Below are 15,305 nucleotides of genomic sequence, written 5' to 3' on the forward strand. Positions count from 1 at the left end.
CTTCCATTCGGGAGTCACAGTCCCAGATTTAGTAAGGGGGAGTTCTTTCCATCTTAAGCCCTGGGAAGCATGCATGGGAAGAGGGGCCCCGTCCTAGCGCCTATATGACCATCTAAAACAGTCCCCTCCAGGCACATCTCCTCCTTGCTTGGTGAGAATGGATAAAGATGTTCAAGGAACCAGGGATGGGAACAGAAGTGAGACTGGCATCGTTAGCTCCCCTAGGCTGCAGGGGGTCCCTGGCAACCAGGAAGTCCATCTGCTGTACCCTCCCTCCCCCACAGTAGGCTCACAGGAAGGGAAGGGGACAATAGCGAACCAACTGCCCTTGCTCCAAAGTGTTTCAGGAAGTGAGCAGCAGAGTCCACCTGCCTGAGAGCAAGTCACAGCAGAGTCCCTTATCAGTTGGGGCTTCTTGGACAAAAAATGTTGTAAGGTTCCTCGGCCAAGAGCACTGGGAGTTGAGGTCAGCCATGTGCAACTCAGACACATGGGCAAGGGAAGGGGGTGAGGATGCCAACTGACTCCCACCTTCCTGTTTGCTAGAAGGTGAGAGTCAGTCTTGGAGAACTACTGGATGCTTTCAACACACACACACACACACACACACACACAGAGAGAGAGAGAGAGAGAGAGAGAGAGAGAGAGAGAGAGAGAGAGACAGAGACAGAGACAGAGACAGAGACAGAGACAGAGAGAACTGGTTCCTATAATTCCCTAACATACTGAAACTGATATCTTGCTATGTTATAGTCAGGAAACAAAGAGGCATCCATAACAGAAAAGCTAAATCATCCTGGGTCTTGAGTAAGCAGAAGAGACATACCTCTAAGCCTCTAAGCCTGACTTACTCTACTCCAGGTCTGGAGTGAGGGGGAGGTGTGCATTTAGGGGAAGTATCTGACCAAAGCAGAACTTTCCATGCATGAAACTGAAAATTAGCCCAAATCTACTAGCTCTTTCAATTTACCATGGAGAGAGAAGAATTGAGTCCCTAGAAGCTGTACTTTTGCGTGTAAGGGCTAGACTGGTGGTTACTACCCAGTGTCACTTCTGTCCTTGTAAGACACTTGCTATGGATTTAAAACACACAAACAACCCACCATGCTCCACTGACCTGAGAGGCGCTTGCAATGCTACTATCCTATCTGCTGACCAGATCATGGAACAGACCGACCACTTCAAAACCCCCAAGGGTGTATATACATCCCTCAATAGACTTAGCAGAGTCTTCCACAGTTGGTTAAGTATTAAGATCTACTATGATATTAAAGACAACCCAAAGGACTAGAATTTCCAGCACCATGGTGGACTGGCAGCTTACTGAGAACAATGAATACAAATGGGTATAATAGGGAAAAATGTCTTTTTAAATGACTAATGAACTGAAATTTTTTATGAGAAATGCTAGCAAGCAAAACAAAGTAAAAACTGCAGTCTAGAAAGGCAGCCAAACACTGCAGCAAGGCTGAGGACATCTGCAGATTACAGTGACCTTGGGCTGCATCTATTTTGACCTCCTGGGAAGAGGGGACAAGAGGAGAATTTCCCCCTAACTGTGAAGATTAAGTATGAGATAGAAACATACACTGGTACACTTTGTGAAACCATGGAGTACTGAAAACAAACACCAAACATTTAAATATAGCTAAAAAGGAAAAAAAAATTAATTGTCTTCAAAGGAAAGCCAAAGACACTACACTTGAAAGGTGACAATGAAACAGAAGAGAATAACCACAGAGATAAAGCCAACAACAACAATGAAAATCTCTCTCAAAAACAAGGGGTTATTGTCAATCCAACAAAAATATAGGGGTTCATTTTAATTTCTCACTAAAGAAAATGATAACAAGTTCAAGCTCTAATAGAAAATATTAAACAAAACAAAGTGGGTAGAATTTTATGAATATTAGTCCACATAAGATTTAAGACTAAAAGAATCATGAAAGAAAAATGTTCCATTTTGTTATACAAAATTCAATTCATCTAAAACACAAAATTATTCTAAACTTACACAGGCTTCTAATAACAAGGGCTCAAAAATACATAAAAACAAAAATAAAAAGACTATAAAAGGGAAAACTCACAATCATGCAGGAAACTTTAGTGTACTTCTCTTAGTAACTTATTAAACAGACCCAAATCAGTGTCAATAGAATATAAACAACATAACCAAGAAGCTTGATCTAATGTAGTTATCTAGAACATGCATATAGCAATGATAGACTCATATAACATGATGAAAATTGACACATACATAACTTTATCATTAGCCCTAATGTGTTTTAAAGTTGAACTTTAGCCCAAGTGTATAGGATACATCTTAATACCAGCACCCAGGAAACAGTGAGAGGCAGATCTCTTTGAGCTCAAGACTGTCCTGTTCTACATAGTGTGTTCTAAGTCATCCAAGGCTATATAGTGAAACCTTATCACAAAAAATTAATGAAAATTAAAAGTCAGGTTTCATGCATACATTTGTGAATTAAGAAAAAATTAAGTTAGACATCAACAGCAGGAAGGTGACCAGCAAAACTCGTGCCTAGAGTTTAAAATGAAAAACTATAGCTATAAATAACTACAAGTTAAGGAATAATCATAGTGGAAATTATACTTAGAACCAAGTAATATAAAACTAACACATGTCAGAAATTTGTGACAAATTAAAGTGAAAATGTAGAACTAATACTGTTCATAATGAGGAAAATCTTAATTTTTAAAAAAAAAATTAGTTTAAGAAGAGATAATAATATTTCAAAGCTAAAAGAGAAAATAAAAATCAATATAAAAATGCATATGTTGAAAAAATAAATGGTAAGATCATAAAGTCAACTGGTTTTTTAAAAGCCATGACAAAACTCCGAGAAGATTACAGAAGCAAACAGATCCAGAAAGCGCATCAGTAGTACAGATGAAAGGGGCACAACTACAGACACAACAGAATTTAAAAAGCTACATATGTCTATTACAAACAACTTGATGGCAACTTTTTGAAAAATCAAATGAAATAGAAGATTCCTAGAAATGGATGGTTTACCAAAATTGAATTAAGAAAAAATTAAAACCCTAGTATCCCCTATTTACTGAAGAAGTTGAATCAGAAATTCTAGATTTTCAGGAAAGAAGGCCAGCCATACATAAATCCTTCTTGAGAACAGGAAAGAGGGGCTGGTCTAAAACCTACTGTCTAAGACAAGCTCAAGCTCAGTATAAAACTGAGGAAGAAAGGGTGAAGTGTGGAAATCACAGCACAGACACAAGACCTCTAAGCAACATGTAAGCAAAACAAATCTAGAAATTCATAAAAACATGAATACTTTATGATAAGTCAAATTTATTCTAAGCAGGCACGATTAATTTAACATCAGAAAATCAGTTCACTGTACATTAACAAATTAAAGGAAGAAATACATAAATATAAAAAAATAGGAAAGGTAATTTTTAAAGTTCCATTTTTTCTTGTTAAGCTTTAAAAGGTTGAGCACAATGGCTAAGGCAAGAAAAGACATTTACAGCCAAACCCGAAGATCTGAGTTCCATCCCTAGCACCTAATGGTGGATAAAGAGAACCAACTCCTGAGCGCTGTCTCTTGGTATGCATGCACACATACACATACACATAAATAACAAAGGTAATAAAATATTTTAAAGCCTTCACAGATTACAGAAGAGGAGGAAATCCTTATTTTGATGACAAATGTCAAATCCACAGAAAATGACAAGCTCAGAGGATACACTGAATATGAAATAAAAGCTCGAAACTTCTCAAAGAGAGTGCTTCTCTTCAGGATGTCTTTAAGATATGAAATGTTTAATGATAAAGAGAGGATGAGTACATCTTTATTACATTAAATCAAGACCTCCCATTTCCTTAAAGATACTTAAAAAGACTGAAAGATGTCATGAATTAGAAATTAGTAACAACTTTGAGCACATAGAAAGAATTCCTACATAAATAGGAAAATGTAAACACCACAGATTTTAAATAAACAGGCAAAAGATGTTGAAGGTTTTTCACACACACACACACACACACACGCACACACACACACACACCTGAAAGGCCAGCAATTCATACAAAGCTTTAGGCCAATCAAATACACACAACTTAAAACCAAATAAACTATTGTTACACTCCCAAAAGACTGACAAAAATTTCTGGCAATATCTTACAAAATATAAAGTATTGGCAAGAATACAAAGCAACAGAGACAATCATACAGTGCAGCAGGATATAGACATTGGTTCAGCACAATGAAAATTAATTTTTATTGAGGTGAAATTCACATAAGCTAGTGGAAATTAATTTGAAACTAGTGTATAGCATTGAAAACGTTTACAGTCTGTGACCAGTAATTCTACTACTGTGTTTATTCCCTAAGTGAACGTACATGCTCAGCAGGGCGCTTGAGCAAAAATGCTTAAAGCTGTACTGTTTTTAACTGTAAGAAATCCTGGGAATCAATTTATTTATAATAGAGTAATTATAAACCATGATGTGTCCGTTTGATACCATACAGCAGTTCAGCAAAATGAAAACATTTTAGCTACACTCAACAACGCGAATGAACCAAGGAGTGAAGCATCCAATTATTGACTGGTACCCACAGTATTAAAGTCCTGCTTTGGCAGGTACAACCTCCTTAGGAAAGAGGGAGGACTCAGAGAAGCACTTAGGATTTATCAGGTAATTATTGATAATATGGAGATGGCCTAGTTATTTGTCAATCAGTGCAGTTCAACTCAAGTTTCTGGGCCACGTTTACTGGACACCAAAACAACAAAACACCAACATAATTCCATTTTTATATGATATCACAAACATGTACAACTAAGCAATAAATTATTTGAGGGGGGACACAAATATAAGAGTAGTAAAGAGGGCTGGAGAGATGGCTCAGCGGTTAAGAGCATTGCCTGCTCTTCCAAAGGTCCTGAGTTCAATTCCCAGCAACCACATGGTGGCTCACAACCATCTGTAATGAGGTGCCCTCTTCTGGCCTTCGGGCATACACACAGACACAATATTGTATACATAATAAATAAATAAATGAATATTTAAAAAAAAGAGTAGTAAAGAAAAATGCAGGGGAAAGACATGGAGATATCTGAGAAATGGTTACCAGTGGGAAGTGGAAATGAGAGATAGGATGGGATGGAGGAGTGGACTTCGGCCACTCTTCCTCTCAAACGGACGGGAGTACTGGGTGCTGGCAGTACTAAGTGTTGGCAGTACTGAGCATTGGCAGTACTATTTCTCTTTAGATACAGTTTATAAATGTATCACTTAAATACCTCATGGCTTGCTGTCTCTGCTTTTACAATTGATTTTAGAGAATGCTATAAAGAAAAACTGAATAAAAGACTGCAGGGAAAGATGATTCCCACACATGGTAAGTGGTCGGTCAGTGACTCTTCCCCGTCATTCCAGAGACATTCTTGCAAGGATGCCCACGGAGCTGAAAGTGGAATCCAGACCGTATCAGACTCTAGCTCCCCCATTTGCTGCAATCATAGCTATGCTTTCTTCAGAAGTCCCTGGAATCTTTTCTACTTCTAAAGATTCTTTAGCACATGCTTCAATCATGAGAGGTCCGGCACCCTCATCAAGATGTGCTGAGTCAGGGAAGTTTCTAATACTGTATTAAGTCTATGCTGAGGGCCAAGGAGTTGGGAATGTTTTGGAGGAGGCACACATGCTCACCCCGGAAGACTGAAGCCAACATTCACTCTTTAAGTTCTTCGCAGTCAACTCCGAATAGCCGTGTCCGTGGCAATTTGTCTTCTTTCTGAAGTCAAAATGTTAAGTGTGTGTAAGAAAGCCACAGCTAAAGAGGGATCACTTGTCTGGGCCTTCTCCAAGGTTCAGTGTCCCCATCCCAAGATGACAAAAGAGAGACAGAAACCCTGACATGAAAACTGCAAATAGCACAGGCAAACAGCTGGTGGCTCCTGCATCACCTCTGGCCTCTGAGCTGAAGCCACATCCAGAAGGAAGTGAAGAGATTATGCAATCCTTTATGCATTTCCAAATGTGGGACTTGGCCGGAGTCTTGAGATGTAGCTATCTAAGGATCTACTACATTTGGATATTAAGGGTATTTTCAAAGTCCTCCTCTGTCAAAGGTCTTTGTTTTCATTAGGATTCATTAGCTTCACCATCTCATGTTGGGCCTGAAAATCCAGTCAATGACTGAAGAGACTGAAATTACTTACTCAACCAAGTATGTCATGCTATTTTTAAAGTGTGTTCATGTTCATATATATGTATGTATGTGTGTGCATGCATGGCATGTGTATGTGATCCTCAGGCTTGCAAGGCAAACACTTTACCCACTGAGCCATCTCCAGAGCCCCTCATTCATACATTTATATTATATACTGCTTTCTTTTATTGTTTCCACTATTCTTTCAGTGGCTTTCTTTGGATCCAGTTATGCAACCATGGCTCTTTTTTTCCAACTTCACTCTGAACTCCCATTACAAGGGCCATGGATGCTCAGAGAGGTCCCTATACTTCTCCTTGCTTCATTCCTTAAATTTTATGACCTCAACTGCCAAGGAGTAAAGCTGAACACTACTTCTCTGTCCACAAGAGTGGCAACTACACCTTGCTTTCAGCAACACTTAATGAGGGGAGGAGCCCCTCATTCATGTATAAGGTCTACTATATTTTGCAGAGCCTATATTGATCATCTTGCCTCCCAACCAAGTGTTCTCAATAGGGACCCAAAAGGGCAGCCCTCTGGATAGGGGGCTTCAGTCACCTCACATCACCAACCCCTCTCCTCTGCCCTCCCGCCCACCATGGGATTCATGGAATTGCTTCTCTCCAACTCATTACAAGAATTTCCCTTCCCTTAAAGACAGGGAAACTTTAAATAATTGAACATTTCTGATTATATTCAACAACCTGAAATGGACATTTTTCTTTCAGGTAAGTGATCCAAACAATAAATGTATGCACTCAGACCTCGAGCAATACTGTTCCCTTGCCTTCAGTTATGTGTTCACATTTTCCACAGATGGATCAAATTGAAAACAAATAAACAAACAAAAACATGGGCCTTCCTTTTCTTCTACTTTTCTACTTGTGTGTTTTTTTTTTTCTGTTGCCTTTGTTTTGGAGAAGAATTGTAACTGAGCAAATGGGTTGGGCCAAACTCTGTGTTGCTCATGTAAGTCAGACGTTCTTCCAGTTCTGAGCATAATATCTGAACTGATTAATCACCACTCTGGGGTGTGGTCATAACATCTTGAACTCACTTATCCAAGGGATCAGCACACTGATCCTAAAAAGGCATAAGAAACTATGTCACCAGAGACCACTTCTTCCATCCTGATTCTACAGAAGTCCTCTTTCAACTGTGGCATACTGTCCCTGGGCTAGAAGACTGGAGTGTGTCTCTGGCCACAAGAAGATGCACACAAGTTCCAGTATCATTTTCTCAGAATCCTCTGTACTGTCAAATGTTAAAATGAGACTTCTCTAATAATGTGTGGTACAGTGCTGTAAAATGCCAGCCAAAGATCACCAAGTTCTCAGCAGGGCTTTACAGCTGGACTATGGTCTGCAAGACCCAGGCTATCCAGAATCTTTAGGAGGCATTAAGAGGCAGGGTAGTTTCTTAAATAGCTGCACTTTTCTCTCTAAACACCATGCTAAACAAACAAAAATCCAACCACAACTCAATAGGTTTGGGCTCCTGATCCACGTGCCTTCTTAAACAGGGCACAAGATGTTAAACAAGGGCATTAGATGTTTTTTGATATGCACAGGTCAAAAGATATAACAAAATATATAGCATTTCATTGAACTACTTGCATTCTTTCGCTAATCTTAGAAGTCCATGTTTTGAATTCGTATGGCCTTTAAACACTATTTTTTAGTTTCTCCTGTTTCTACCATTATTATCAGTTCTTACTGTTTGATTAAAAACAACTTTCCTAACCCTTTCACGAAAACTTTATTGATTTCTTCAAATTTGCTAATGGATTTAGCAAGGCTCTTAGACTTTTAAATAAATGCTCAGTCCTAAAAGAGAGTCTGAAACTCCAACAATAAAAGACAGGCTGAAATGCACACTGGCAGACGTGTGATGTCTCTCTGCTTTGCCCCTCTTGGCTGTGCAGTCCGGGTTGTCTAGCACCAGCCTAGTACCCTTCAGCTGCCGGGCACATGTTTCTTTTTAACCTATCTCGTCTTCTTTTCAAGGGTCATGATGTTTCTACCGGCTTTACAGCTGAAGGATAAAACTGCTTGCTCAGGTAGCCAGGTTTCCTGCCCTACCTGCCCTGTACAGTTATGGAGTAGCAAAATGTGCTCTGACTCCTCCTGAGGTAATAGACTGCAAACCAGCCTGTCAGGGCCTCCTTGATCTTGATGGCGGGGGTGGGGGGACCTGAAGGACACCAGGGATCTTGCTGAGCAGGAAGAGAGACAAGTTGAAAGTTATCTAGTTGTCACCCAGCTTTCTTAACGTTATCTTCCATCAAGTCGAATCCTGGAATCTGCCAGGACTTCAGACTAAATGTATCTCCTCTTGCCTGCACCTTTCACACACTAAATGCCTCCCTGGCTCGCTTGGCAGGGGTCCAAGAGCAGCACACATTTCTCCACTCTGAGGAGGGTGGCCACTGCTGCAACACAATGGGCAGAGACACCCTAACAATGGGGCCAGGTGAACACATCTTGATCCACAGAGCAGACACTAGTTAGCACTTAAGGCAACAACTGCCCCCTAACTCCGGTACTAGGGTGTTGAGGGCCAGAAAATAACTGTAACCTTAAGAGGCCAGACTTGGTCACTAATTTAAGAAATCTGTCCACCAGTCCCACGTGGAGTGGATAAGGAGGAGCACTGTGGCCTGTGGGTACCTTACAGAGTTGGGTAGAAGGGGAGAGCTCAGACAGCACACACTCGCCCCTCCTGCCTGCCGAGCTCCCCCAGAGGACAGCTATCCTTCTACCTTGCAAAACTCCCAACATTGCAATGCAGCGATAGAAAGGACATTCAGTTCCTGCTGGTCTCCACTTCAAGCAACAGGTACCAAACAGCTGCACCAACATGGGTCTCTTTCCACCCCACAGAACAGCCCAGCCCAGAGCAAAACTGACATAGGCAATGGGACAGACTCCTCTCTGGAGCTGTCTGGAGGCAAGAGGAAACATCTGACACCTGAGTGGCCACCCTAGACTCAGCGTCCCTCCTATCCTTTTGAGTTAGGAATCTGGGGACCCTGCAGATAGTGGTTATATCCTTCTCCAGGGACAGAGAAGGGTGAGATTGCAACAGAAAGTTCAGACAAGAAGCACCTGGGCAGAAACCAGCGGGAAGGTCTCAGATCAACACCACTCCAACACTGAGACTTGCTCTTTGCCTGCGGTCTTTACCCTTGAGTTGTTCGGAAGATTCTTCCTGGTCCCCACGTGTTTCCTGTCCTCACCACACACATAATTACATAAAAACATTATAAACAACAGAAACACCCAACTACTTCAGCGCAGGAGGGCTGATACCAGTATTTGGGCACAGATTCTGATCATTAGTTGGGATTACATAACCACAAAAACATGGGTTGAACAACACTTGTGTAGAGGTTAGTTCAACAAATTCCTCTTCTCTGTACCCCCCATCCCTACCCTCAGCCCCAGCAACCCTGGATTAAAATATTCAAGCATCCCTGATACCTCAGGGGCACCTGGCCACTGCCTTGCAAAACCAAAGGCTGCCAAAAAGTTCAAGATGCAAAGCAAAAAGAGGACCACAGTACCACACACACCCCCCAAGCCGGCAGGCTCTTGCATAACCATTGTCCCTAAAGTTCAAGGGCAGGCCAAGTCACAGAAATGGTCCTGACCCGGCCAAGCATTGTAAATCAAATCATCCAGCTTCAACATAGGTCTCCAAGTTCCTCTACACCACCACTTCTGTTCCAGCCTTTAGTCCGAGTGTCCATCACCACCCCAGGGGCCAACTGTCACCAGCAGTGTTTCCATTTTAAAATATGTTGAAATGTGGGACACATCTAGGAAGGGATACCTGCTTTATTAGAGACAGGGCAAGACACCTCCTCCCAACCCCCATCCCCACCCCCGCCTCAGTAGGAGTTTGGGTTTGGTGTGGTATGCTGTGCTTTAGGGATAGGACTGACAAGGTATGAGCCCCCCTCCCCCCCGCCCCGTGGAATCGTTTTCAAGGGGTGGTGGGACTAGGAGCAGGGAAGGAAAGCTCTCCCTTGTGTCCTGGACCCAGCATCTGACCAATATCATCCTTCAACCAAGCACCAACAGACACCTCTCTAGGGTCTGACCCATCCTGGAGTGGCTGCTTGGCCCAGTAACCAGGTCTCTGCAGCGCAGTGCTGCCGAGAGAGAGAGCGAGCGCGGGAGCGATCGCGGGGGCGCGCAGCGCGCACAGGGTTACAGCCGCGGTCGCGAGTGATTGACGCGCGGGGGTCACTTGAGGTTCGTGCTCCCCCAGCCAGGCCGAGCGCGCAGCCCACCGCGCACCTCGGCCACCCTGCCAGTATCGCCACCGCAGCCCGCCCGACACCTGGCGTGAGAAAGGCAGCGACAAAATGGAATCGCAGCGCGAGGTGGCACTTCCCGGTGGCAGCCACGGGCGAAAATACAATCAAGAAAAAATAAGGCGCAAGGAATTCATCCGCGGAATAAAAACCCAGAGTCCCCTACCTTCTGCCTTGGGGTGGCAAGCTGGTCCTGTGTGTTCTCTGACCCACGGATCCAGCACCCTTCTTCATCAATTTTTCCGGTCAGTCGGGATATTGTGCATTTTTTTCATAAACACCTGTTTCAAGTAAGGGGTAGAGACCTTATTGAAGGAATTTTCCTTAAGAAATAACCTGTGCATACGTCTGTCCGTCCAGGCGTGCATGTGTGTTTGTATACACACATATGCACACGAAATACTCGTGTACACTGGAGCACCAAACTAAGCAGGGGGATAATGGGAGAGTCGGCTGGTGGTGAGCATGCTCGCACCGGGAACAGATCCACCCTCTGTTATTCCTCTGAATAAATATAAATCACGATCAGAAACCCAAACAGAAGCATCCCTCTTGAATTCCTGCTGGAAACACGGAATAAATTCAGCCCGCAGACACAGAATCTAATCAGCAGCTGCTTTCTGAATCCAGAGCCAACCCATGCCCTGCTTGTCTTTTCCACTAGGAGTCCAGACCTTTTTTTTTTTTTTTTTTTTTAAAGGGTTTTAACCTTTTAAAGATACAGTACACCAATTATCACTTGAATAGCAAGACTGGGAGTACTGGAAGAAGCCAGTGCTGGGCCTACAGCCACTTAGGGCAGAATTATAGGCAGTGATATATTCGTTGACTTTCATCTATCTGCTCACATGGATAATACATTACATGGTGGGGCAAACATGCAAATACTGATGATGGGCTTCCCAATTATGATTAGCATTGCATATGAACATTTCTAAATATTTGTTTTAAGGGGTCAGCACACTTGTCAACCCAGGGGTGGCCCCTCTGGGTCCCTTATTATTTAGTAAGGGCCAAAAATCCTGCCATGTTGCTAAAGGCAGTGGTATATACCTGTGCTGCCCCTAGGACTTAACCACAGGGCATACTGCCCTGCCTTGCCCTGTGGTCTCAGGGATGTTCTGGCCCCGTTTCTGACCCACCTTGAGACTCACACATAGATCCTGTTCTAGTTTCCTTAGACCAGAAATCGAAACTACTGCCTAACCTTTAGTGTCTGCAGATTCAGATTTGGCTCTTCAAAAAAGTTTAGTGAGACTTCACTGCTGTTCTGTTTTTAAGTTCTTGGGGGATCTTGGAACAAAGTTGATTGTGAGGTTGAACAACAGGGTAGGGGGATAAACCACCTCCAGCCTGAAGCACCCTTGCCAACTACTTCAGCCATGCTTCTATCCTAGATTTGCTCTAGCTTTTAAAGAGGTACCACTGAGAAAATACAAAGAGGAACTTTAATCCTGTTGGCAAAAAAAGACAAATGGCTTCCACCCGAGAGCCCCAGAGCTTCATCCTGGCATTGCTGGTTCTCTCCTTGTTCCTTGCCATCAGCAGGCTCTCCTCCATCACAGTGTTCCTAGGGCCACTTCTCTCCAGCTCTCCCCAGCTCTCATTTCCTCTCCTGGTCCTGCCAGGCAGACCTCTGAAACCAGTGCCTGGCTCTCCCTTCTCTTACCTGGCCCTGTCTTCCTCACCCTCCCAGTCCAAACCACTCCCCCCACCTCTCTCCTCCCAGAGCTCTTTAGAGAAAATTATCATATTTCATGTGTCATCGCCCTAGCTAGCTGAGTCTGTCACTGATTGGTTGGGCACTGGCAGCCGGAAATGTCACCAGCCACACAGCATGGAGCTGGCTCTCCCGGGGCCACCACAGACCTGTGCTTAGGAGGCTTGGTGACAAGGAACAGACCTACCACAGGGAGCCTGTCACTCTTCTACCCGGGCCTGGGGGAAGGGACTTCTGAGAGGGAGGAGTGTCTGCCACTGTGGTATTGCAGGAAGAGGAGACACATGTTGAGAAGAAAGATGTCTCTGTCCTTGTTGAAAGATCTAGAGAAGTGTTTCTGACAAAAGCATTCTTTATTCACATTTTTTAAAAAAATCAGGAAGGCTTGAGAAAACAAGATTTTTATTTTCTGCCTCCCATCTCCTTCTAACACCACAGCACCAAGGAAGAATCATAATATGTTTAAGTTGTCAGGAATCCAGAAGGTCTGGGCCCTCTCCCTCTCTCTTTTAAGGGCACAGCTCTCAACTGTCTCACACACACCCGAGGGGGAGGGGATATTAATTTAGCCTTAGCGCACTCTGAAGTCTACAACCTGTCTTTGTAGTGACCCACAAGAGCCTTGTCTCCAACAGATTTACCGCAACTCAGCACTTAAGTGACTTCATTCTGATCTCTGACAATGCTGAGGCCCGTTTCTCTGGCCTTTTGTATGGAAATTGTTTCTCAAACCCTTGCTGTGTTTACGCTGAAAAAGGGATCCTTGCAGACAGAAAGTGAATAGGTCATATGGTCCAGCCACTCCCAGGGCAAAAGCTCCAGACTCCTCTAACTCCACACCTAGGCCATTGGTTTGATGAATGATAAAGGGGACTCCTACATGTTCTCCTGTTCATTCATCCCCCAAAGAGCCACCCAAATGTCGGAGGTCCTACTGGAAACTGAAGGACCATGTTATCATGAGGTAAGCATTGTGACGCAGATCCCGCACAGACCTCGAAGAAGTCATCACACAGGGTCCCAGAAAAGGGCCCTAGAAAGCTCAGGCTCAGAAGATGGAGACTGGAGGAGGGAAATCCAGGTCATGGGGATCAAGGCCAATTCACTAAAGAGAGAATGGCTGGACTCAAACTTTCTCACAGCTTCTTTGGAAAGTGGGAGGCTTGTTTCTAATATAAGTAAAAACTAGAGGTGAGGAGGAGCAGGGCAGCAGCTCCCTGGGGAGTGCCAGTAAAAGCAGTCCACACACACACACACACACACACACACACACACACACACGCACACACGCGCACACGCACACACGCGCACACACACGCACACACACACGCACATGCACACACGCACATGCACACACAGGGAAAGAGACTTCAGTAACCAGGTAAAGGGTACAGGACCAAGGGTAGAGAGTGTTGGACAGGAATTCTGAAGGAACAGCAGCACCAAGGAGGGGAAGCAAAAACACAGAAGCAAAGGGCTATTCCCTAGAGCTGAACTACTGCAGATCACAAGGCATGCCGGAAGCAGGGTCATTGAACAAGCACATACATTCATAGATGCAGAAGCCCAAGAACCCAGAGACACAACCCAAGCATACTCAGGGAAGGAGGACCTGCTGCTTAAAAGGAAATAAAATCAGAATGGCTTCCAATTCCCTGTCTAAAACGGGCTCAGAGACACACCTGTGCTTACGGGCCACTCCAAGGGCATGTGGTGAAACCTCATGAGCTCTCAGACTAGCGGCTCCCTCTATGTGACAACAAAATAGATTCACAGCATCCCTGGCACACCCTTTATGAAGGAAAGTTTCTGGATGTAACTTAAGATTCTCTGCTAAGCAAGAGGAAAATAGGCCAGGAAAATGAACTCACACAAGAAGAGGGTGTTACGTAAGCAAAAGTAATGCAGAGCGAAGCCAGGGGAAATACGACTGAGCACAGAATTGATAGCATGGTTATAACATTTAATTATTAAACATTTTGAAAGATGAGAGTCAAAGGATTAAATATGCAGTGTTCCCTAATCTGCAGCATCACCTGCTACCAACTGTATTTACCTGTAAAATGAGAGAGAGAGAGAGAGAGAGAGAGAGAGGAGAGAGGAGACAGATTCCAATTCACATAGTTAGATTATTTGATTATAAGTTGTTCTGTTTTCTTATTGGTTATTATTACTAATTTCCTACAGTGTCTATTCTACATTCCTACCTACAAATCAATGCCATAAAGTTATTTTCTAATAGTGTAAAGAAAAAGATGAGGTCATCCAGTCTATGCAACACCATCAGGACAGGTTAACAATGCCCCCACAGATACGTACTACCTGATGCCTGGAAAACAAATACTACCTTATATGCAAACGATTAATTACGATAAAACGATAAATTAATTACATCTTTTTGTTTTTAAAATATAGGTGTCTGGAATTAAATTTCTATATTTAAAAAGTGTGAAAGGTTCAATGGAAATGCATAAGCAAAATAATAATAATAGTGGTAGTAGCAGCAGTAATAAAGAAGACTGAGAGGACCATCTTGTCAGGCAGACAATCCCAGAAAGCCTCTTCTTTCAAACACCATGTTAAAGTGATAATAAGGATGGGGATTTTTGGTGTTGTTGATGGATGGATGCTTGTTTAAAGATTGTGTCTTGCTTTGCAGCCCAGACTAGCCTTGATCTTCAGCTCCTTCCTCCTGGACATCCTCAGTGCTGACTACAGTGTGCATAACTGCATCCCACATAGTTGAAATACCCGATGAGAAAGGAAACCGTAGAAGGGCCATTGGCCAGAAAAACAGAGAAGGGATAGGAAGAGACTTGTTTGCCAGTTAAAAATACATAACACTTCAATGTTACAGTAACCAAAAGGGCCTCACACTGCAGAACCTGCACAGCAGGCTGGTGGAACTGACCATAGTTGAGAAACAGTCTGACTATAGTTTGTCATGTGCAGGTTAAAAAAAAATGAAGCCTGAATTTTAAATTCATGAACAAAGAAATCATTATTCAGTAACATAATAATAGTATTTGACCATGGCTAGTTGACAATAATTACT

At 43.1% G+C, this 15,305-nt stretch overlaps 1 protein-coding gene across 3 annotated transcripts in view; it reads right to left on the reverse strand.

Moving 5' to 3' along the window:
- Hivep3 (HIVEP zinc finger 3) overlaps nucleotides 1-15,305 on the reverse strand; it is a 409,800-nt gene that overhangs the window by 310,165 nt on the left and 84,330 nt on the right. For all 3 annotated transcript variants that reach the window (XR_005285842.1, XR_005285843.1, XM_038333975.1), the window contains exon 2: nucleotides 10,697-10,811. The gene's annotated coding sequence lies outside the window, so the exon portion shown is untranslated. The remainder of the gene's footprint in view (nucleotides 1-10,696; nucleotides 10,812-15,305) is intronic.

This window comes from Arvicola amphibius, chromosome 6 (assembly GCF_903992535.2).
Source record: "Arvicola amphibius chromosome 6, mArvAmp1.2, whole genome shotgun sequence".
NCBI lineage: Eukaryota > Metazoa > Chordata > Mammalia > Rodentia > Cricetidae > Arvicola > Arvicola amphibius.